The following is a 26,309-nucleotide window of genomic DNA, read 5'->3' as shown; positions in this document are numbered from 1 at the left end:
GTTCTTATACATAAGGAGTATTTCCCCTTGCTGCTCTTAGAATTAAACTTTAACACACTGGGATAATTTTCTGGAGAAATTTGTAAGAGTATTTATTTTTGGAAATCAGAGAAAATCAATTGCACCATTAGGAGCTCCAAAATAAAACTGATTTGGAGTAAATAAACCTTAGTGGAAATTACTACAACTCCAACTGACTATTTACAACATGATTATCAAAGAAACAGTTCAAAGGAATCAAGTTTATCCATTCTATTAAAACTCTGGGATTGTTTCCAGGATTAAATATAGTTTGGGGATTTTTCAAAAATTACTCTCCCATTCCTCACCTACCCAGACTTCAGACTGGTGATTGCTCCCTAGATGGTTATAAGAACAAGTTATGCTACATGCGGTGGAAAGGGTCTACCTGTATGGCAGAAGTACAGCAATCTACCCACTGCTTTTAATACACAATCACTTGAAAGGGTAGTTCAGCTCTCATATTAAATTTCTGCTGATTTGATAGCACTTGACGTTTTGCTTTTGAAAGAGATTGGCAAACAGTGAAGACCTGCAGGAGCATAGCAACAATCTCAGATCCATTCCCTTCCCTCCCCAACTGATGTTCGGTGGTATGGCCTAGCAATGAATCTGTAATGGTATGTGGGAAAGATCTCAGGAGGCTGGGCAAAGAGGCGCTGCCAAGGGAACAGTCAGATAAGAGGCAGCACAGCCCACATATGGATAGCAGACCAGGCAAGAGGCTCAGAAGGGAACTTCCCTAGCTTCTTGGGCTGTCAAGGAAACCAGAGAAGGGGGAGAATTGTACTTGCAGACTTGCGTGGTTCTGTTAATGTAACTTTACAATGAAATAGAGTTATCTCATCTGGTTGTGTTTCCCGTCTGGTCTACCTGGTAAGGCTGACATCAATTTTGCAAGTCTGAAAGTACAATTCTCCCCACCACGCCCATTTCCATGACAGCCCGAGAAACTAGGAAGGGTCCCTTCTGAGCCTCTTGCCCCGCCCAGTACCCAGCTGCGGACTATGCTGTCTCTTACCTGACCAGTCCCTTGGCAGCCTCTCTTTGCCCAGTCTCCCAAGGTCTTTCCCACACACCATTACAGAATCCCCTGGACAGATGACCCTTTGTAGTCCTGTGCAGTAAGCAGTACATTTCTCCCAAAAGCTCTAAAGCCATTCACAGTAAGCATAATAGACTGAATATTTCAAGTCTATTGCTCACAATTTTCTGCAGTTTTTTAAATACATTGTTAATAAATCATTTAACTCCAACCTCAACTGACTTTTGCAATTGTGCAGTTCTTTTTCACAACAGAGACCTTTTCAGAACAAAGTTGTCATGTTAAAAGAAATCCTGAACAAATATTCCCTAGATTCAACGTTCCTATTTAATTGGTAATTTTAAAGACACAGATAAATATTTTAGCACCTTGGTCTCTAGGACCTTTGGGGAACTATTGGTTTTATATAAGCTTTTTACTATTTTAGTCATCTGATGATTTAGGTAATGTATAAAACAAGTAACTGGATATCTAGAGCAAGGTGATGACATTCATTATCTTCAATAAATCCACAAAGCATAATTGTTATTAGGGTTTCAGGTGCACTCACCAGGAAGACATTAAAATGCCTAGTTTATCTGCAACTTATACTTCTGTATCGGAAAATAAATATCAACGAATCATTTTCACTTAACTCCTTATGTTCATAATAGCATACATTCTTATTCAACTGAAAAAAAAAAAACAAGCATTCACAGAATCCAGAGCACCTACAAGATCTCTGATGATTCCTTGGAAGTGATTCTGGTATTCTTATAAATAGCTGAAGCCTGCTCTTCGCATGGAATTCCCTTACATAGCGTTCTACAGGACTTTTAATCCCACCAGAGACACAAGAGCGAAACTTAGCTGTGTGCAGGCCATGTTAAAAAAAAAAAAAGATGTACTTTTGTTATAGGACCATACAGTCCAATGCTTCTGGTGGCACTGTAACCAATGCTATTCTTTGGCTAGGCTAAGCCACCAAAGAACCAAGATTTCAGATTCTCTATCTAATGCTGCAGTGCTAGTTATATAAACTCAGGCATAATCAGTTGTGTCCTCAGGCAAACTACAAAATACCAGAATCCAAAACAGATGTATGTACACCTTTATCTAATATATATGGATTTTGTCTGCAATTTGAAAGGGAGAAATATAAGGGAAAATACTATGAGGTACATACCTATTTATGCTGCACTGGGAAAGAAAACTCAGGCCCCAGCCCTCAGGTTATATACACAGTTCTTAGAACAATCCCCTGTAAAGCAAGTAGGTTCTGTTGGTCTTCAAAAGTAGGACCACAGTTCTTGAAACTGAAAAATGAATATGGACAGCACTGAGAAGTGTTATGGCTACAGACAGGATCTCATCTTTAGATGTAGAACCAACGTAAGAAAATATACAGAAACAAAGGAGATGTTTATTGTAACAGACATGAATAACTTGACAAATATACACTGAAAATGACAGGTTAACTAAATGATACCATTTCCTGTATTCATGTCCAGCAAAAATGGTTCTCCTGCTTCAAAATCCGTCCCAATTATAGATTGTTCCCCATCCACCAAGTTACTACATGCAGCAAGTTTGAGAATCAAAAACATCGTTGCTATTGTTAATCAGGACAATTATGAAAACTTGTGGCTCCTGTTCAGAATTCCAACTGCCCAAGATAGGACTGAGACAAAACACAAAATGGAATCCTTCATCATGCTTTGTAGCAAAGCCAACTAGATTGGTAACTGAAATTTATTTCACAGCTAACAGGAAGACAAGATTCTTCTCTGCAGCTGTAAGATGGCAAGCTTTTTTAAGGGCTGAAGACAGGTTGTGTGATATTCATAGCTTGGTCCTGCAATGGAGGAACGTGTGGAACACAGTCTGAGATAATCCACTCGTTCTGCCTAGTGAAAATGCCAGCCCGACAAAAGATTTGGCGGCTCAACCTTTGCTAAGAAAATGTACACACCTTTACCATAACATTAAACAATCAGATTTCTCAGACATTTATACAGCAGAAGAGAATAGGTACATTCAGTTCTCTTGACAAACGTATAAAACCCTTCCATTCCATTAAGAATCCTGCTCAGGCATATTTTTCCTAAAAAAACAGGCTTTGAAATTCCTGCCTGCTTAGTAAGAACTAAGCATTCCTATTCACAATAGTAGATTCTTCACCTGCTAAATGGCAGGACAATGTAACTTGGCAAGTTTGCAGAAAGCAAAATAAAAGTTTGTGTGCATTTGCTGCGTACTGATTTATCTTTAACTTTGAAACCATGGGTCACAATCAAGGTTCCTCTTGAAAGTTACATCAAAGAGAGAGCCAGAGCTTTGTCACTTTTCAAAAGCAAGAGCTATACAAAGTTAAAATGATAACTTTAAAGTTGGGAGTGTTATTATGTCTGTCACCAGCTGTCACCTTAGGAACTATCTTTAGTTGTAACAAAACATGATAGCCAGAGTTCTTTCATTTCAAAAAAACGATCACACCTTCTCCAACTAAAAGTAAAATCTCTAAGATGAAACTAATCTTTCTTTTATTGGAACACATTCCTGGATAATCAGCTTGGATTTTGATGTTAAAAAGAAGGAAAACAAAATAGAATTCAGACTCTGAACTGTGCTCCAATTCGGATCCCTAGAGTCAACAGACAAATTGTAGTATGAAACTCCTCAAGCTGTGAAGGTTTTATCTGGCATTATGTAGAAATTAATATTTAAAAACAGTAACAATAAGCTCAGAGTTACAAACTGCAGAAGTATTAACAATGAAATGATTTGCCAGAAAAAAATAGAATACCATCTACCTCTATTATTATTTGCAATGGATGGCAGAGTTCTTTTTGAAGTGAGGAATTAGATTTTCTTTTCTTTTGGTTCCACGCAATAGAACATGTTAACAGCAAAACAGTACAATATTCAACTTCTAGAAACTAATATGCTAAATCATCATGAAAAACTGCTAAAAATTTAGGATCCATAATTTGGTTAGATGCTTCTAATGGAAAGCAAATAAATTTAATTCAGAAAGCATGAATGTAAGAACATCATCTATACAGACTTTCAAAACTGTATACCTAGAGCTAGATTTATATTCAGAGCAATCGCTATGATCTTACTTTAAATAAATGGTTCTAATGGCAATGGCCAATTTATGTATTGGCTAGGAAGCTTCTTTGCAAACATCTACATCACAATGTTTTTCAGAAGGAAGCCGGAGGCCAACGTTACACCATGACCCCAAGGGCCAAACAAGCTTGATGCACCCAAGAGCTTTGCACAGGAATTATTTTTGAAACCAAGGGAAGTTCAGATCCCAGTTGTGAGGGAAGGAGGCATCTTCTATGGAAGCAAAATGCAGGCATTTCCCAGTGTTTTGCTTTTTCTGCTGCATTTATTCTAGAAAGCCAGAGGACTGTCATCCCCACCACCACTTTTCTGTTAACTTAGAGGGAGGCTGAAAAGCAGTCTACCTCTGCCTTATTCACACACAGTACTAAGCTGACGTTTCTCCACCAAGCTTGGTTCACCAAGGCATATGAGAAGAATTTACAAATAATGCTAAACCATAATGGGTAAATTCACATAATATGCTAAACCTCTCCCCCCAAATCACACTTTTAGGCTAAATAGACATTCCTGATCTTTCCTCAGGGAAGCTGGGACAGCATGTGCTCGAGATTTTTCCTCACAGAAGATTCAAAAGTCATTCCTCCTCAAGTAGACATTCCCCAAGACTTATTTATGTTTCAACTTTCCTCTGTTGTGGAATGAAAGGTCACATACATAGGCTTTCCAGAAAGGCATTGACCAGGTCCAATCTGGTGACTACAGCAATGGTATTCAGACCATGCCACCAGAGTGTAACTGACATGAATCTAGTCCTACCAAGGGTGCTGCTTACACTCCCCTGCCAAACCAGGTATTATAAAACTCATCCATCATTTCTTCAACAATTCACAATTGGAATTATGCTGAAACTATCATGCATTCCTAGGAGTTTATCTGACATTACTGCGTTACACTTCCAGGTTTGCCACCCAGATGCATTTAGCAGTCGCACACAGTCCAAAAGACTTGTATGACTTCACTTAAGTATATTCTCAGTATGAACCTCAGAAGCAAAGAGGCCTGAGAAATGCCAATATATGAGAGTAATGTCAAGTATCACCTTATTAATTATGTTGAAAAGATAAACACTGAACAACTAATATTTACTATGTAATAGATTACATTCTACTGTTCTGTATCTTTCCCCCCCCCCTTCTATATAAAGTTCTGACTATTTTTAACTGACTTCTGGCTATCAGACAGATTAATCAGCAGATTACCCACACTTTCCAAAGAGTGCCACCAGGAGGACATGCCATTTATGATTGGGCTTAAGTTTCTGAACTACCTAAGTCAGATTGTTTAAAAAAAAAAACTACATCACACCATTAATATTAAAGTAGACGTTGCTCTATGTACAGAAATAGTGAAAGGAGGTGTTTCTAAGAATTTTGTGTTGGTATCCTTGTGTATTCAAGCATAAAGCATCATTGGTACACTGCATTTGATTTTCGATTTTAATGGTCCATTTTTTTTTATACCAAAAAAAATCACGTTCCTTAAATTTAGCCTCTAAAAACATCAATAAACCTAAAATTGCTTGGTTCCTGATGAATCAGCACAATTAAAAGACAACACTGTTTACTGCCTCCAGCTAAAGCCTACAGTTAATAGCATTTTTAAGTTTATAGGAGGACCTGCAGCTATGGATGGGAGTAGGGTTCTCCCCCCCATACAGTAATTACTGAGACCGGTCCAAGGAAGTGAAACCATCCTTAAATATAAAAATGTTGAGAAACTTGTTGACTGAGGGCAACATTAAGGGGGCACTGAGACCTAGAACCTGAAGGAACAAAAGAAATATCTCTCTACTGATGAACAGCTTGTTTATTTTCACTGGCCACAGTCCAGGGATTGTTGCATACAACCCAGCCAAAAGTCTGACCTTTGTTTTCTGCCAGACAATATTCCCAGGAACTCTGCATCAAGTCACATTTATAACTTAAGAAGTTTATAATGAAATTGAACTGGAAGGTGAGGAACAGAGTTGGGATATTCCATGTTAAAATATCTTTTGTTTTTGTCTGTGGCTGTGTTCAAATTATCTTCTGAGCAATAGGGTGTATCTGGAAGTGGAGGTCAGGAGGGAGTTCTTTTCTAACATCAACATTATCTTTGTCTTTTAGGAGCATTCCGATGGCTCCCACTGAGTTGCTGATTAGGAAGGAATGGGCGACATCTTCCTCCATACCCCGTCTGTTAAGAATAGCCTCATTGTACCAGAACATTTCTCCTCATTTCTAGCTTCGTCTGCAGCATTGAGGCACAGGAGCTGAAGTCTGATGACGGATTCCATTCCATTGTAAGAATCTGGACAGAGAGTAGTCAGCACAGGAGAAAATTCTTCAGATATGATCGGTGAGGACAAGAAGGGTCAAGGGAAAGAAGTCTAAAGCTTTGGAGCTGTCAGGGAAGTACAGGGAATTCCCCCACCCCTCCTGATGAGGGGACAGCTACAGCCTCTGGTTACAGGCATATGTTTTCTAGGTTAAATTTGGTAGCACTGAGAAGAAGAGTGGAAATTGCCAGTCAAATCTAGATTCCCCAGCACTCCAACCCATTCCCCCGGGGTTTTTAACTGCGCATTGGTTTACTTTCACCTAGGGACTGTGACCACAATGTCATCACTGACAAGAAGTGACCTGCAACGATCACTTTGCTAAGAATTTTAATTATGTTTTCAAAAACGCAGGATGGAAACTACTCAGTTCCATGCAGTAAAAGCAAGCATGTTGCTTTTGAAATAATGGGGCCATGCGTGTCTTTTTCCATGATTTTTCTCAAGTTTTGTTCTCAAGGGACAACATATTTCCCCCTTTTTACATAAAATTAACAAGGGGCAGCTCTAAAAAAAAAGAGAGGAAGAACCCCATGCACACAGCAAGGTTCTTCATTTTATCTTAAAATTCCCATCACCTCCTTTTAGCCCTTACAGTTGGTTTCTGCAACTGGCAGAGCAATGCTTGAGTAACAAGAGGGTTAGGATGGGGTGAGTAGTACTTCCATTTCTTCTTCAAAATATTATCTACAATATTCCACGCTGCAATGGACAATCAACTGTTTTCTTTGTTGATACTGAGGGATGAGGAGAGAGTGCCACTGAAGGGGCTGAACTGTCGATGGGATCGCTTGGAAGAGAATGGGCTCACTATAATAGGAGGCATCGATTTAGCACACCAGCTTAGGTTGGTATCTTAAATCCACTTCTAAGTACTCTCAAGCTTCCAAGTACCTTTTCCTGGAAATGTTATCTATATTTAACTTCTTTGCCCGAATTAATTTGTCTCCGTGTCAAAAGAAGAATCTGTATCATGTTCAGCATGATAGCCCCAAGGCCGTGGAAGATGCTGTTACTTTTTATTGGTGTCTATTTCAACATTTCTAGTATATGCCAAAGCAAGGGGGTTTTGTTCGTTTGCTTTGTCTGATGGAAATAGGGGTCTGAACGGTGCAGGTGGACACTGTTCTTGGAGCAAATGCAGCACCAAAGGAGCCTTTTCTTCATCTGTGAAGCAACACTTGGCTTCAAATGGCTTAACTAAAGAACCTATGGCCATAGCAGAGAAGCTTGTCTTCCTAATAATACACTTCTGAATGGCTACTGATCTGTCATGAAAAGTTCACACCATACACTACATTGTATTTGTTGTGGCACATCCAGCTGCTGGGTTCTTTTTTATGAAGGACTCTTGTCCAGCAAAGTCGCTTTCAGACTCAATCTTCAGGATTTCTGAAAACACTGCTAAAGCTCACAGTGGCTGATTTAAACTGATTTTCCTCTTCGGTGCAAATGGCACATTATTACAGCTATACTTTTGGCATATTCAATGGCTGGAATGATTATGTTTTAGTTCTTCAGGGGACTTGCTAACTATAATTTATTATTTTTTATTCAAAGACACAGAAAAGAGGAGATATAAATTAAAAAGAAGTAAAGCTAGCAAACTTAGAGTAGGTAATTGGGAGTATTAAGGTCAATAAGGGACTGTCAAGGAAAGTGCAAAAAAATCTCGTTTTTCCATGAGTTGTAACTGAGGGCTACCATGAATGCCATCTGCATTTTAAATAAATTATATCCTCAGTAACATGTTCCACTTCCCTGTTCCAGAACATAACACCAGAAAGGCAAAAATGGTTGGGTGACAGCTGGAAAGCATTAAATAAATTAATAGTATCAAATCTACAAAATGTAGAGTTTGCACAACAATAAGTGCCTTTCAGGAGATGGAAGATTTGGGGAGATTTGTTCCATGACTACCAGCACAGAAGAAAGACAAGCAAGAAACTGGGATATCACAATAGGGTTAAAAAGCAACTGGGAGCTTCAAAATTAAGCACTTGTTAAGACTGTTCTCACTAAACTATAAGCTTAAATGAATATTCATTACATAAATCTTGAGCATTTCACTTAAAGTTGTCAGCTGTTTGCACGTCCTATATAATTACTTTAAGATTTTTATCGATTCAGTTCCATCTGGTGCAAGGAATTTCACTTGCGCCTGATAAGTTGAGTTTAGAAGTATACACTGTGCTTCTGTTTCCCAGCTTATTAGTATAACATTTTTTCTTTAAAGCACATAGCTTATCTGTTAAATACCATCTGTGTTGGCACTAGATCAACAAGCTAGAGATCTACAATAGATTGAATACAATCCATTCATATGTAATATCTAGTTTTGCATTATGGAGACTTTCTTAAAAATATACATCTTGACAAGCATTAAACTATTTAAAATTCATCTTTTACAACAGGTATCCACAAACTAACAGCCCAGTCTGATACAGCTTTATTCAGAAATCTAAGTTTGATGGAATTTGCTCCCCAACTGTGCATAGGTTGGCAGTCTAAGATTGGAAAGATAAAAAAACAAGACGCCAGTAGCCTCTGAATATTGTAAGATTTTTCAGGAACTTCTAAGGAGAATGCAGATTTTTCTACAGAAAATTTGACAACAAAAACCTGAATTGAGACCTAGTTAGAGTTTGGGTAGAAAGAGCTCTATTTTAAAAACAGAACAGAGACATATCAGAAACCATCTATTGTTTACACAGCGAATGACTAGAAAGGTGTCCACAGGATGTGGTTAAAAGAGTGAAGATGGTGGCCATGACCATGTGATCAAAGCCCTGCTTTTATGTACAATGCACATACAACACAGGCAGAGCTTTAATCACAATGTCATGATCGCTATCTTGATTTTTTTAATTGTACACTACGGACACCCAGGACCTGTGCCTTCCATATACCACTCCTTTACTCTTTGGGCTCTCAAAGAACATCCAGAAGTTGCAATTGTTCCAAAATGCAACAAATAAGCAACTAACCGTTGCAATCTATAGGGATCACGTAATGCCTGTAACGAGCGAATGGCACTGATTAACCAGAACAAACTAATGTGCTGGCATTATGAACTTTGAAATCCAAACTAGCCCAAGATCCGATAATTTGAGAGAGTTGTTCTCCCATTACAAACCTGTTAGGAGCCCCCAAAGGTGGCGTTTAAGGGTGCCTCTGCTGCTGGAGGCTTGCTGATCTAGGCTGCATGAGAGGGTGCTCTGCTGTGTGGTCCTTCAAAGGCTGAGCCTACTCCTTTTCCTCAGGGTTTACAGAATCTTTTTAAAAATCCTTTCGCATCTTTGTATTCTTTTAACTTTTGGGATTTTTTGAAATGCATTAAGCTGCTTTGAGTAGAAAGGTGGGATATAAACTGAATGGAACAAAAAATAAATAGCAGCAGCAGGAAATCGGGTTTCGTACGAAACCTGGTTGAGAAAAATATGCTGTCAGATGGCAACTTAGTTTCCAAAAACAAACATCCAGTCCTGGTCCACTTCTGCTATGGCAGAGCAAATTAAAATAACTCATTCTGCAAAACCTACTTTTTATGTCCATTTAACATGAATGCCCTTGTCCCTCGTTATACTGTGTTTGTTAATTTTACATATTTGGGAGTAATTGCATCTACTATTAGAAAAAAAGCAAATTAACATTAGGCCTTCTTTATTTTCCATGAAGGACAAATAAAAGATCTTGCTTGCCAGCAAACCTTTTGAATGGAAAATTAGAAATTTGTTCAATCAGAGGTCCCTAAAAGACCAGTTTTTCTAAATGAGGGGTATACCAAATGTTTAATTGTACTATTCATGCACAGTTGGATAAAAAGCCAAACATTACATAGGGCTATGAATGACAATCACCTACATTATATTAGATGCTTCATTACAACATGAAGTTAATGAACACCAAGGATTTATCAATCTGACATCCTGTTAGAATGAAACACAAATATGGATGTTTCTGTTATAAATCATTAAGTGATATAAGCCAGAAGAAAAGTCCTTAATCATATAAAAAATGTACATTAGCCTATCTAGTTTTGATAATAAAGAGACTTTATCAAATCTCCAATCAGAGTAAAATAGCGCCCACTGTAAGATTCTGAACTTTTAGTTCTTTTTAATAAATTAAATTTAGTATTAGTAACTGTTCTTGGTTTTAATAAATCAGACTGAAAACACATTGTGGAAAAATTAAGGTCTATTATGGATTGGGGCTGGTTTTGGGTTTGGTGGCATACTAAGGTGGGGGGGAGGTTAACCCATTTGGCAGCTTAATAACTCAATTACTATTTCAGATGAAAAAAAGCTTGACAAAACCTCACTGTTTGAGGACGAATTATGAGACAGCAAAACAGATGGTAGTTCTTGTGATCTACCACCATGAAGACCAAGAAGGAGAGAAGGATTTAGAATGTCTCTGGCTTGTACCAAGACTCACTGTGTTGTGCATAGTTACAACCAATTTCTTTTCAGCCAGGAAGAGAAAAATCATGCTCAACAGCAGAATATGCCAGGTTTACCCATCATGCTATGTTATAACATGGTTTGATTTGGGCTTAACAGGTTGGGTGAACCCAGTCATAATCGTAAATCATAACTTAACAGATTGCAGGAACCCAACCAGTATTTTATGCTACCGGTTGCCACTCTTATGAGATGCACGTTTGAGGTAAGAGTTTTCTTTCAGGTATGCAGGTATTCCTTCCAAATGGGTGGGGGATATATTTAGAATAAGAATAGTCCTGGTTGGAGATCCCGATTGACATATCTTATTTGTAAGGTATCAAGAAAATGAAAATGTATTCAATAATTCCTGCTCTTCCCTCCCAACCAAATATGATTTAGAATCTCCAGTCACTCAGGCGAGACATGACAGGAATGGGGGGGGGGGGGAATGAAAAGAAATGCAAGAAAACTAATGAAACTGCCAATGAACTAGTTCCCCAAAAGGTTTTTAAACGGCTAAAGACGTTTACACAGAGATGTTTACAAAATGCAAGGAAAACACCTTCCAAGCGCATTCGTATTATGTCTGCTCTTTCTCCTCCATAAAAGTGCATAATTGTCGCCCCCCCCCCCCCCACTCCCGGATAGCACAATCTCCAGCCAACAGGGCCAAGAGCCTGGAAAGCTGGCAAACTGCACTGGCCCCTTAACATTCAGCTGTAGATACAAGAGTTATACCACCTTCCAACAAAGGGTTTCTGCATTATTTTTATTACACGAAAAGCATTTTGCCTATAACATTATTCAAGGATCACGCACTGCAGCATCTGCATTAACTTTAAAATCTTCCCTCTGTTTCTACATACGGAATGGCTGAAAAATGCTACCATCAATATATTTTATTTCCTGTCACGCTGCGATTTGCAAAATTCAACATACTTCAAGCAATCGGAACCAAAAAGTGTCAAAGGCAAGGCATGTATTTTAAAAATGAACTGTGGAATATCTCTATATTGTTTAAAGAAAACTCACACTGGCTCGCCTTGCTAGGAGTGATGCATGGACAGACAGCAGGATTACTCAACAGGTAATCCTAATTTCCTGTTCCTCTCAACTTGTCTAGTTCCCTGATCTTGAAAGTCAGTGACACTGGCACTGGGGATAGATCTTATCAACCAGTGGGGTTACCAGGTATAAGTAAAACGAAATCTGCCTAACTTAAATGTGAACGAGACCCAACTCATTTTGCTATTTGTTCTTTAGGTCATTCTCATTTGTCCAGTACAATTTTCTGGTTGCGCAAATTATTCAAGCGGTCCTAGATTTTAATCCTTTCTTTACATCAGATGTGCTCTGCAGCCATTAACCTTTTAGGACTACAGTAATTTCTATAATTAGCTGGAGAGAAAGGTTTGGGGAGGATGTATCATTGTGACTATTTGGGAGGAAATCAGTATTTTTAAGTTACCTAGAACAAGATATATTTGAGCAAATGATAGGTTAAAAACCTCCTCCATCTAAATCTATTCAGACATCAATAACAATATGGCTTTTGATTACATAGCTTCATTCCTTTTTAACCAAACGAATCTGAAAAAATAATGCAAACCTTTCTTCTGTATTTCTAAGAACAGGTCTGACAAATGAAGAGCTCTACCCACTGGTCTCAACTTCCAGAATTACTGGGGGGGGGATCACAGTAATAGATTATATCTTTTATATGATCCCATCTTCTATCTATCAGTTTGCCCAATTACTATCTTGCCTAATAGCTTCTTCCTGGTATTTTCAAATCAGTTCAATACAATGTGATACAGATCTAATCTAAGTTCTGTCGCTATGATTAATGTAAACCAACTAGGATCAATACTGCGTATTTTTAGAACTCCCTCTTAATAGTGAGAAAATTCTAAATAGCATGAAAGACATCAAGGAAAATTAAAATATACTATGGGCAGAATATAACTAGAGTGATACATTTCATCTGAATTTACAATGCCCAAGTGCAGATTTAGTTTCGATTGCTCCTGCAGCTGTTGCATAAATAAATATCTGTGTTTAAGTTTGCTTGGTCTACACTGGCACTTCATACTTGGCTAGCAATAACTCTTGATGGATTCAAATTGACACAAAATAACACCTAACACTGAGATCTTTTTTTTTTTTTCCTCCACCCTCCAAAGGTTCCATTTGCCAGTTAATTCTTTTTCCTTTCCCTTTGCAATCATGATTTAGGAAGTTATTGCCTGGACCCTGGGGCAGGTTGTCTCTTTGAAGGTTAGTGAGAGAGAGTTATGATTAAAGAGCAAGAAGCCCAACGCTGGAAGCCTCTCCTGCTTCCCTCTCCTGCTGCTCTTAGATCCGTTTTCCAAAGACCAGAAACTGCAACCAACAGAGCAGAGGACATGCCAAGAGGCACCATTTGTGGAAAGCTCTTCCAAGCTCACTCCCTGGATCCTTATTACAATTGTTGCGGGCCTTGTTTTGTTCTTCCCCCAATATACTGTGAGATATTGCTATTTGTTTTTATTATTGTATTGTAATTATTTTTAATCCTGTTATCATGCAAACTGCCCACTCCTGCAATGGAGATGGCATTAAAATTGATTAAATAAATACCTCCCCAAACTGTTGAACAGACTAAATTATTTAATTCTAGGCCACAGCATCATGTGTGAAACTAGCTATTTTCTAAAATTAACATCAGCACAAATGTAAAATTACATGCTGGTTAAATCTAATAAGAGAAATGCGCTTGCATTCTAATCTGGGGATAAAGAAGAGCTCACAAGTTAGCCAGGACTTCAGAGAACATGTCCCCGCAGAACAGAAGGTGACACATACAATACATTTTGTCTGCTTCTGCATACTCATGTCAGTAGACACTGGCTGAACATCACTATAAAAGACAAAAATCTATAAAGAACCTAATTTTGGGAAGTATACTACAACATGGTTTATAGCTTGTTTGGTACTTTACCCTTATGAGCAATGCAATGACGACTTCCCTGCTAAAAAATTCAACTGAGCATCTTATTCACAGAAGCATACATTTTACGTTTGGGATAAGAGATTTGATAACTGCTGGATGACCAATCATTTTTATGAGAAACCTGAAGCCTGGGACCTGTCAAAAAGAAAAGCATAACTATAAAAGGATTCAAGGAGAATCAGTCATACGTTTTTGTAGGAATGATATGGTTCACCACTGGCATGGAAAGATCCCCAGTGTGATTCCTCTTAGAATCGATCAGCCTTCCGGCTCTGTTATTGGGCGTCAACGCCGTCTTCGAGAACAGCTGGTTTGAAGCTCTAACGTTAGAATATTTAACTTGCTATTTCTTTGCGTGTCTGTTTTTCTGGGCCGCTGGGCCTCATTTTATTTAATTGCTTTAAAACTGTACAGCTTTCAAATCACCTACTGGGGGGGGGGGGCGCTTTAGAAAATAATAAAAACAAATCCCCCAATTTGCCTGAACTTTGGCCAGGGTGTTTTCATTCCACACAATTCTATCCAGTCCAAGGTGCTTCCTAATTCTCGGCTGGAACAGGTTAAGAGAAGATGCTCATTTTCACTATCAATAACTGTGAAATGTATTTTAACATGTTTTAATTATAAATGGCATTCGTAAGGTCTGTATCTGTGGGCAGGCTATTCTCTAAAAGATAATGTCGCTTCTAATGCAAACAGTGCAAAACTCTATAGTAAAATAGCTCCCAACTTGGTTACTAATGATGGTTTAACAGCCTGAAGATAAAATTCACTGAATGTCTTAACAGCAAGGTGCTTTTTTAATTTACATATTTTTGCATGGTATTTATTTAATTAGCTTAAATATACAACAACTTAAATCTTGCTCAAAAACATTTAAATCCCGAGTCTTTCAGGAGCACTTCTCCAAGATGTCAAATAACACAACTACTTTATGGTGCAATCAACCTTCCTACGTGTCCCATAAAATATTTCAATGCATCTTTACAATCAAGTTAAAAACAGTAATAAAACAGCCATATTAAAACAGTTAATATGCAACATAATGCATTAATATGGATGGGAGAGGGAAAGTAAAGGAATGAATAGAAAGAAATGAATAGTATTAAATGAATAGAAATAAATAAAAACCTATTTCTCCCATCACACAGATGGGAGTTTTCACAAGAGAGTCTCATGTACCCACAGTAGGACCTCCTATCCTGAAAATTAATAAGTAAATATGTTTTTACACTGAAGCACACCACTTCCAAGACACATACAATGCTCATTTGGAAACAAAGCCTGCATGATTGTAACATTTTTTTGTCAAAAGACTGCCCCAACAAATCAGTAATTACTTTGATGATTTCCTATAATTCTTGCAATCAACAGCCAAGCCTTTCATCTTTGTAAAGGATTTATGAGCTAAATAATCCTGTCACTAGCAAATACGGAATTATATCAGCATGAATTTTTTACTAAAAAATGCTTTTTCAAACATAGAAATCACATCAGTTAAACGTATGTTAAGATTTACCCCTGCAGCCAAGTATAATACAGATTCCTTCTTCTGAGTCCAGAACCATTATTTCTAGTATGCACAGATGAATATCTCTGGGATGTCTAATCTTTTGCCATCAATAATTAGAAAAGCACTTCTGCTAAATATAGGATAGCGGGGTACCTTACATTTTCCATCAAGTTGTCTCAGCTTTTAGGAAGTCAGATAGCCTAATAAGTCATTGCATGTAAAGTCATACTTTCTTCTGCTTGTACAGACTGTCAGTTGATTTTTTTTTAACAGACATATTGATCAAGAAAGAGGAGGTGGAAGGATCCTATCACTGGAACTGAGCTCCTTTTACTCCAAAATTCTAGTCAAATATTTGACCATTATCAGTGTTAATGGAAAGCAAACCCTTTGTATATGTTCACTGGGGCATTAATGCAAACTCATAGCTCATACATGATGTGAAGCTTTCCAGTTTGCTTCCATTCTGGAACAGAGAGGCACAGACCTCTATCTGATACTGCAGAGAAAACCTTCTGAGAACTCTTCATATTGACAAGACTAAAATGTATTGCCCCAAGAAATGTTGTATGCAATCGATCACATGCCATAAAGTTGTTGTTGACACATAGTGACCACATAGATAGATTTTCTCCATGACGATCTGTTCCCAACCTGGTCTTTCAGGTCTTCCAATGATGTACCCATCACCAATGTAACTACAACATGAAACTGAGAAGATCATTTGAAGCCTGGATTATTCTGGGGAATAATTAAAATTGAAAATTCTTTATTAAAGATGGATCTGCATATCCTAATTCTTGAGGAACCAACTAGAACATGAAGAAATCTGAATATGAGAGCTTATTTGTTGCATTGATGACTATAAAGGCCATCAGATATAATCAATATTAATTCAGATGCTGAAACCTCTTTTTACTGTTGTCTTTAAAAAGTTAATCAGCTTAAACTGAATTGACCGTAAGGGCTGACCTTGTGGATATTACTAATTTTAACTTGAAGCAGAATTCTTACAATGTTTTACTAAAGACATTGGCAGCAAGGAAATTCAGTAAAATGGTAGAATTCACTTTGTCAAAAATTTCAGTGCTGATTCTAATGCTATTTCTTCTACTTAGGTATGCACAACAGTATATTATTGGAACAATAAAATCATATACACATGTAATTAGAATGGCCATTTACTTAGAAAAGGCACCATTCACTTCGTTACTTTTATTAACAAAAATCACTTTAAACTGTATGAAAATGTAGAGAGAGTCTTAAATCAGTTATATAGTCTTAACTTACTTAAATTAAAAACAACATTTGGCAAATCGAGAAGAAGTATTAAAACTAATCTAATTTCTGAAAGAGCTGCAGGTTTGTAGATTAAGGGGTTTAACAGCTATACTCATCTACTTGATTTGTCCGAAATATTTAGCTACTTATTGTGCTTTAATCTAAATTAATAATATGAAATCAATATTTTGAAGGCACTGTGAGAACAATTAGGAAAACACAACGAACATAAACTACCACCTAAAGTTTCATTAAGTGTTGTCTTTCAATGTTTATTCCGTGGGGAAAATAGAAAAAAAGAGTTTTCATATAAGCCAGAAAGGTTATTTACAGTCATCTTTACAGTAATTTACAGGACCAGAGTGTGGTCCTTAGATGCATAGCTGAGTGAGTTATTAGGAGCCTGTTTCCATACAGGAGTACAGCCTTTTATGAGTCTACAAGGGAGTTGCAACCTGCCTCCTGCTTCCTCACTGAATCCAGACTCCCTCTACCGGATTCGTACAAAAGAGACCGTTCACTACTTTTCTTCCGCACAGTGTAACTAGTCAGCTGTAGGCATTGTTCCACCAGCTGCAGAAAGTAACCTCTGAAAAAAGAATATTTCCTTTTTATTTGAGTGAGGGCTTTGCACGCTTCGCTCCTGCAAATCATTCTCAGAAGACAAATTGAGAGAATTTATCTACTCACCAGCCAAATGTGATTGTGCTAAATGGCTTCTGGCTTCTTGATATACATATGGCTCATAGAGGCACTCATAACTTCTGGTAATGGTGGTTTTTTGTTTTTTTTTTAGGGAGCAACTGGCAAGATTATTCAAAAAAGAGAGACTAACAAAGCAACAGGGCCAAGAAGCTCCTTAATTCTAAATATCTCCCCTTATTCTATGCCTTTCAATGCTAATCAGTTTTTCTTGGTTTATACTTTTATTTTATTGGACCGGTTATATCACTGATTCTCTCTAGCTGTATTTCGTGCATAGGCAGCAAAATCATCTCCAGATCCTTTCTCCTTTAACCTCCCAACTATAAGGTTGCATTCACACAATGCACTGAATCATAAACTAGACAACCACATTTTAGGCTGATGTGTGACCTCAGCCCATGTCTACAATTCAATGGGCTGTGTAAACCCAGAAAATTGGGTTGGCCGACTAAACCACGTTCAAGTTCTTGACAGGTTAAACAGGTCATACAAACACATTAAGCCTAAAACTTAAACCAAGTTCTCACCTAGACACAAAAGAGGGTCTACTGGCCTGGCTATTTCAGAAAAAAACATCCCAATCTCAACAGCAGCTGTATAAACACTGATTTTTGCTACAGGAGTCAAATAAACAATCCAGCACTTTGCAATGACTTTTTTTTTTTTTTATAGCAAAGGACTGCCTATGGCAGTGTTGTCCAAACTTGGCCATTTTAAGATGAGTGAACTTCAACTCCCAGAATTCCCCAGCCAGCAAGGCTGGCTGGGGAATTCTGGGAGTTGAAGTCCACTCATCTTAAAGTGGCCAAGTTTGGACAACACTGGCCTATGGTATATGTGGAGCTGTGGGGCAGGGGAAATGCCACCCCTCCACGGCCTCTGCTGCTTCTGCCTGAAAACTGCACACTGCAATCTGGCATGGGCCAAGCATTTGTGCAAAAAACAAAAACTTGCAACCCAGCAGCAGTGCGAAACGTTGGTGGCAGAGCTCCAGTAGCTGCAGGAGAGGCTTTGGAAGATCGCTTCATCAGGCCCGAGGGCAAGGCGTATGGCTGAACCCTGATTTCAGAGGAAAAACAATTTTGTTCCAATGGGAGGTCTGTATTATTGATGCTGTGAATGTAAAAATGTATAATTAACACCAGGTGTGTAAATACACAGTCCGTTCAGCTGTTGCTATGACACTGCTAAGACATCAACATTTTTAGCAGATAAGGTTCTGATAGACACTTAATTGCTAACTGTTAAGTGCATGATTACTAAGAGATGCAATAGCTGCTGAAGCCCTAATGCAATTGGTTATTTAAAAAAAAATGATTGTACAATCAAGGATGTAAAAATTATGCTCTGTAGTTTGTTTAGTTCCTTACTTAGTAAACCTGGACAGTTTCCTAGCCCAGGCAATGTGTAATTGCAGGAGAAAGTTTCTTCCTTTTGAAGGATTTGGTGACAAATGAAGTTGAAGATTTTTCTATTTTGACCAAAGTACAGAATTCTTCCCGTTTAAGAATTCACATGAGAAAAATGGCAGATGCAATGTGCCATTTTTGCTTCTGTTTCTTAGAATTAACAAGATGGGAGCCACAACAGTGTGACTGAAGCTGTGTCTGTTCTCTATGTGCAACACAATTTTTCTGATCTCTCCTTTTTTCAATCCTTTTTTTCTGTTTCCTTATTTTTTACTCTTTGCTGAAACTTAATAAAGTTCTTATAAAAAAGAACAGGCACAGCTTCAATCACATCATTTTAACTTTTTTTTTACCGTATCTTGCAGACATCTGAGCCTACCAAAAGTTTATCATGCTGACTTCAACTCAGCAATTATTTTTTTAGTGGAACTTGTTATTACCACTCATACAACAAATAGTTAAAGACTTAACTATTCTCATGCGTCAAAGAGGAAACAACCTACTAGTTGAGGACTCTGACAGCACACTCATTCTGGAAAATGTAATAGGACTTCACCTTCTTGTTGGCTTCCTGCTTTTTTTTTTAAAGCAAAACAATGGAAACAATTATTTAATGTGTAATTCCACATTGTTTATATTCTTTCCAGTATCCTGGCAACGTAGCAATGCTAGGGAATTGTACAAGTGAGTCATGGCTCTCTTCAGACAACTGGTAGAAGAGTTAACTTCAAAGATGTCCTTAGCAACCTTTATATTATATTACTATATTACTATTACTGAAAATTAAGTACCTTTTGCATTAATAAAATGGAAGGGGGCAGACAGATTAAAAACGACAGAATATTTGTGTCACATTATGCTTGTTATAACTAGAGATTATGTATATATACCTAGCAGGATATCTTGTCCAAGGAATTAGTCTTACTGACCAGAAAGCAGAATTCATTCATTGTACTGCAGTATAAGCATTATTAATGGAATAAACCACAGTGGCTATGTTTCCACAATATGCAAATTCATGAACACATATTACAAACCATAATGATTGGATTTACACATCACCTATCAACAGTAAAGGAAACAGCAGTCAAGGCTAACATTTGGCAGGTAGCAATTAAGACCTTGGAATAGACATTCAGATGCCGGGCGTGTCTGAACCTACAAAATCAGAATCATGCAGACAATGGTTTAACCTGTGACACTCTATGAAATGAAAGTTGGACTCAGCCATGAAGTTTAGGGTGATATTGGCCAATCACTTTCTTTCATCCTCACATAGCTCATGAATGTGTTGTGAGGATTCGCAGCAGGAAAATCTTGTAAATTCCCCAAGCTCCTGGGAGGAAGAACTGAAAACACTGTTAGTAGTATTAGCAAAAATAGTTCCCTCCCCTTCCACCCTGTCATCTTTTTTTTTTTTTTCCTTGCCATCTAAGCATTCACAAGCTGTTTTACTGCTTATATGCCTAAGCAAGAAAAATTAGATTAATTGTTAAAAGCTGGAGTTGCAGCACAAATTAGTGAATAACATCCCCGTCCTTTTTCTCTGTTGGCCTTTCTTAAACAAAGAAACAGCTTCTGCAGACATGTCATTTAAGATATAGACCTAATTCAGCAGCTGGGTTTGCAAACAGGTGTACTTGGTTAATAGAACGGTGGTTTTCTCTATTTACCCAGTCTTATGCACAACTCGCTGAACCATATACTAAATACAGTGGCTAGGTTCACCCAGCATGCTGGGATAAAACTATGGTTGGCCAGTTTGTGGTTCAGGGTGTATACAGAATATGGCCCATAACAGTCCACAGTTTGCCACAATAGCAACATCTTAGAGTAAATCTTGATTGTGTAGGCTTTATTCTCCTTGTATCTAGCTGAGGAAAAAAACACTAAAATGTCTAATTTTGAAAAATGATTTTTATTCTCTGAATTGACATGTATTCCAAAAATTATTTGCATGCAACAATTCATTCTAACCGCAGTTAGGTAAAATAAAACAAGGTCCAATGGCAATTAGATCTCTTTGTTAAATTAGCAAATATTTGCGAATGAACATGATTGTTTTGTAAATGGGACTCTCAAATTAATATTTTTGCGCTCTAGCTAAGCAGACTTCAATCCATTCCCTGCTCTCCCTCATACATTATTTATGTTCATGGATCAATAAACAGAAAATTCCTTAAATTTAGAAATTACACTGGTGCGGCCTAATTGGTAAGGTGCTGGACTGGGAACAAAGGTACCAAAGCTTCAAATCCAGCCTCTGCAATGGGTCAGTCAGTCTCTTGCAGCACAACCTACCTTGGAGGGTTATTGCTTCGTGGAAAAGTGGAAGAGGGGATGCTATGTATGCTGCCCTGAATGCATACATAATAAATAAAATAATCAATTGCCACTCCATTATGCAGTGCTTCAGATGCAAAGGCAAAAAGGTCTTTCTAGGGGACCCACCTGCAGCTCCTTAAACCAAACAATCCCTGCTATGTTCATGCCCCAGCGTGTTCCACGTGCCTTTCTGCCTTCAAACCCCTAGAGCTACACAGCCCTTGTGTGTGTGTGTGTGTAGAGATAGATAGGTAGATACACACACATCCACGCACACAGTCTCAGGTAAGAAACAGCACCAATAGTGGTCTAAAAGTGAAAGCATGGTTAAAAACTCTTACATCTCTAGGAAACAGACATTAAAACAAACTAAAGGAAACTTTAAACTATAAACTAAATATTTATTTTTAATCCGTTTCAACATAGATGTGAATTGTACTCCTTCCAATTAACCAGTGTACCAGAGTTGCCAATTCCACGGGCTGATTAAAAGTGCTAGAGCCCAAGCTGTACTGAGTACCAATGCCTGGGATTAGACAAAAGCAATCTCCAATTATGCGTCTTGATGTGCAGGGGCGGGGGACCCTTGGCCACCTGCCATCTCGGCTCCCCTGGCGAACACCTTCTGTCCATGCCAGCAAGCTTAGAATGGCAGCCAAGGGACCCAGAGTACTCCCATACAGCATCACTCCAGAGCCCTTTGGGAACTTTAATACAGAAACCAGAGAGCCAATTTTGTACAGCATCAGAGAAGCCTGCGCCCGAGGGAATGGCCGCTTCCAGGGCTCAGCATCAGTGTCGCTAGATCCTGCCACAGAACTTGGCTATGGCAACTGGCCAAGAGTTTGGTTGATGCTTCCTATTCTTCAGCTCAGCCCTGTATCTGCCTGCACCACCTGCCTTGTTATAGTCATCAAGTCTTCCACAGCCCACAAGATGCTACAGGCACTGAAGTTACATGAAGTGTTTGCAGATGTCTTTGTTTGAGTTATCCCGCCAGCTCAAATGGCTTCCTTACGCCAGCAGCAGAATACATAATCCAAATCCTATGAGCTGGTACCTCAAGCACACTGGTTCATAGGATTTGATCTTCATCCCCCTAAAATTAAAACAAGTCATGCTTCAGGTAGGAATCGTAATTATTGTCCCTGGCTGGCTCTACAAGATTGAAAACTATGACTTGGGTTGCTTTTTCATTCAGCGGCAATTCTGGAAACAAGGATCAAAGTGGAGATAACAGTGGGGAGGAGGAGACTGTCAAAATTAATATGATGAAAACTGACAACTATGCCAGAAAGCCTTTGTTAACATCACATGCAGTGCACCCTTCAGAATGTTGCAAATACTCTTTTCAGCATCTTAACTTACTGAATATTTTCACCCTTCTGGCACCCAGCCATTTCAGCCAGTTTCCCTGCTATTTCACTTACTTCAAGTTGTGTCAAGCATTTGTGGGCAACACATAAAAAGCTGCTGCTTTTGGAGTAACATTTCCCAACTTATACTCCAACCTGAAGGCCACCATTTTCAATAACCATATGACAAAATACGTCAGAAGATACATAAAGCTAATTTAGCTGGCCCCAAGTGATAGAAAGCATTTTTTTCTAGCTAGGCCAAGTATTTATCTAGCAAAAATGCTTTCAACTTCTCATCACATTAATATTACCTTTTGAAGACATATTAAGTAGAACTGATAAATTGAGGAGCAACTTGGTTTGTTTTCAAATACAGTGATTTTCCCCCCTCCACCAAAAAGATTTTTAGTTTTGGACCTAGCTTCATTGCAAGAAAAGAAACTGAAGAAATTGATTTTCTTCCACTAATAACAGAGTGCCTGTTATGTTAGCATGTTGAAAACTAATCTGCTTACATGAATATGTGATAGAAATCAATCCTCGATATGAATCTTCAGTAAATATCATTACCCTCTATGTTCAACTTTGACTGACAGCTGGATACCCCATATCAGTATAAATTGACAGATGGGGAAATAAAGGCTGGAATATGTCATCATTTACCACATCATCATGTCTATTTGTTTCAGGCTGCAATGATTCTGAAGTAAACATAACATGCCATTAATCCAGAATGAATGACAACCAGAAGTTCCATAGTAGCAAGCATATAAACTACTTCTTTTATACAGTTTACAGTAGTGTAGGCAAAAAAGGGCTTAGGAAAATTGTGATATTGCTTTTTAAAAAGAAAACTAAATGCACAGCTGGGCCAAAATATTAGGTTCTGCTCCCATAGATTTTAATGTTTTAAAGTTATTATTAGTTACCAAATTTTCAGCTTGCTTTATACTATAAACCCCATTAAGCACTTTTTCTAGATGCAGCAGCTCAGCTCATAAACATTTTAAGTAAATGAGTTTGATGTTCTGTTCCAGACAAAGGAGGTGATCACAACTGAGCCTGACCTGTGCAACACTTCTTCAATCACACCAAAAGGAAAGTGCTATGCCAGAGAATTGTCTTCCCAGGTACAAAATGAAAGGCTATTGGAACAAAAGAATTAGAGCAACAACAGACTCATATAAAGAAGCTATATAGTGAATATGTATGTATGTATGTATGTATGTATGTATGTATGTATGTATATAGCAAATGGATTCCAACTGAAATTTGACTGCATAAAAAAGTAATTGTTAAGGAAAAACCAAACAGATTAAATGGAATATGCTACCTTCAGATGGAAAGATAAATATGCAGGATGAAAAGCAGACAAACATGTGTCCTTACTTAGGATAAGATCTGGCATCTAACCAAAGCACCTGTTTAAATCAATCACATACCAGCAATAACAAGGATCTACTATAAGAACCAGCTGCATATTTTAATGCCTGGAAAAATTAATTAAACAGAAATTTTAAAAACAAAGGTTTAAAATTAGCCCTAGATTATACTGATCTTTGGCCACACAAAAAAGTAATAAGGGAAGTTATATTTACTCCATACTACTAAAAATTAAAAAATTATTAAACTTGTATGCTGCTTGACTTTCAACGACTCTGGGCAGTTCACAACAATCAAATAACATTCTAAAAGATAAAGATAAAAGATGGCAAGCACGATGAAGCAAGGTCCATAATATACAAGTTAAAACAAACATGATGTACACATTTTAATCGAAACTCTGATGTTTTACACAACACCAACCTGGTTGCCTATGAAGTGTAATGTGTTAAAAAAAAATGCTTCTGCGAGAAAGGTAACAACAAAAAGAAAAATGAAATAAAGTTACAATATTGCACAGCAGTTCAAAGTAGGCGTCACAGAGTGATAAACACTAGATTGGCAACTATTCTGGGCAAATGGGTGATAACATATTGTAGCGTCAATGCTTCAAATTTTAAAACCCCTGGGACACCCAGAACTGGTCATCTGTAAAATGAAGTCTGAACATTTGTTGCTTTTGGTATTCAAAAGAGCTTCCCATCGACAGAATATCAGGCAATGGGGGGAGCATTTTCAGTAACTGTTTGAAAATCTGCCATTGCCATAAAACTATTAAGACAAGCAAAAGTATTATTTAAGTATGACTTATCTAGTAGGAGTAGAGATGAAGAAAGAACTAATTTTCAAAGAAAGGTATTATTCAAAGTTTGCACACAATAACTCCTAATCAGATTTTTTTTTCATTTAACCGACATGTACACAAATTCTATCAAACTTCACAACCCATTTTATACTAAACATAAGTATTTAGGAGCTACTTTATTATCTGAAAGATAAGTGCTTAAATTCTAGCTACTTTCCAGAAAAGCTAGGATGAAGAAACCTAAGTTTTCTTGATCTTTGGTAACATTTTAGAATCCTAAAAAAACAATATCTCTAACAACCCATTATAAAAATAAGAAATAAGAAGAAAAATCTTTTTAGTTAGCCACACTCCACCAATCTTGAAAGATTATGCAGGATCTAGGCCAGGAGCAACAGGTGAACAGTTGGACAGAACGCCCCCAGTATCAGTATTATCCTGGAGAAAGCTCTCCAACAAATCAACCACCAACCACTTCCTTTTGTTAAGGAAAAGAACAATATGACTGTGTCCATGAAGTCAACAGGAGTCAACCTTAATGTCAAGGAGGCTTCATCTTTTTCAGGTAAGATCTGTCAAGGTTTTTGAAAAGAAAACAAAATAACTACCCAACTGGAAGTTGGAGAGCCAAACTCTGCCCCTGTCTTAAAGACAATTCTTCTGTAACAAATGCTAGCTTTGAACAACAGACAAGATAATCAGGTACACTCAAATTATTAGTCTTTCAAGCATGCAAGTTGTCTACAATCATCCTGAAAATTAACAATTCTCACCAAGTGAAGATTCTAAAACCACCATGTAATTTTCTACTTACCTGTAGCAAATAACTGTCTGCAAAGGAACTGCAGGTGTTCCCCACTCCTTCCTCTAGAATTCCATTACAGCCTTCACCTGCAAAATGTCTCCTCTCCTCCTAGTAGTTGTTAAAGTTGTAGATTTGGTGCTACAAGGAGACGCAGCAAAGGCAGATAGCAAGGAAAAAAACCAGCTAGGGTAACAGGACCACAATCAAATGGTTGCTGTTTTTTTGGAGTGATCTCTGGGGATTTGAAATGAAATTCTGGGAGAAAGCTCAACCTTTCCACTGCCCAGCTCTTTTTCTTAGAAACATTTTCCCTGTCTCTTTGGAGAATGTATTTTCTCTTCCTTGGTTTCCATACATTTGTAAGTTTGTACACACGATTTATAACTTTGCAAAAGGGAAGGCACTTGGGCAAACAAATTCGATGGTGAAACACCCAGTAGGAAAGAATTAAAAATCTTATTCCTTCACAGAACTACACAGACAACTGTCCCTCTTAACAGATGAAGGGAAATGAGGGGCTGTCCAGTTAACACTACCAATTGCTGCAATATGGTGTTTAATTTGAAATTCTGGTTTAAGCTCTGGAAAAAAAAAAACAGGATGTGATAGGACAGAGGGAAACTGCACTGGGAGAAATAGAAAGAAGCCATGACTTATCACTTCTATCTACAATATAGTATAATGCAGGCACAGAGTGGGGGAAGGAGGACAGATTTCAAGGTGGGGAACGTTTCCAGGGAGGAGGGGAGTGAGGGGAACGGACTGAAGAATGAAAGTGGGACACA

General features: G+C 37.9%; 1 protein-coding gene and 1 long non-coding RNA gene across 5 annotated transcripts in view; one reads left to right on the top strand and one right to left on the bottom strand.

Annotated features, from left to right (window-relative positions):
• Nucleotides 1-26,309, bottom strand: part of SDK1 (sidekick cell adhesion molecule 1) — a 358,271-nt gene that overhangs the window by 322,807 nt on the left and 9,155 nt on the right. The gene's annotated exons all lie outside the window — the stretch shown is intronic.
• Nucleotides 6,075-13,568, top strand: LOC148214807 (uncharacterized). The gene is made up of 3 exons (XR_015797411.1): nt 6,075-6,136; nt 6,289-12,035; nt 13,184-13,568. It is a non-coding gene; the product is annotated as an uncharacterized LOC148214807 (long non-coding RNA).

The sequence above is a fragment of the Python bivittatus genome, unplaced genomic scaffold (genome assembly GCF_059951505.1).
Source record: "Python bivittatus isolate LINGU-HERP-01145 unplaced genomic scaffold, Pbiv_v1 ctg000560_np1212, whole genome shotgun sequence".
In the NCBI taxonomy this organism is placed as follows: Eukaryota; Metazoa; Chordata; class Lepidosauria; order Squamata; family Pythonidae; genus Python; species Python bivittatus.
Note: the sequence above shows the minus strand (reverse complement) of the source record. Positions and strands in the feature narration are given on the sequence as shown.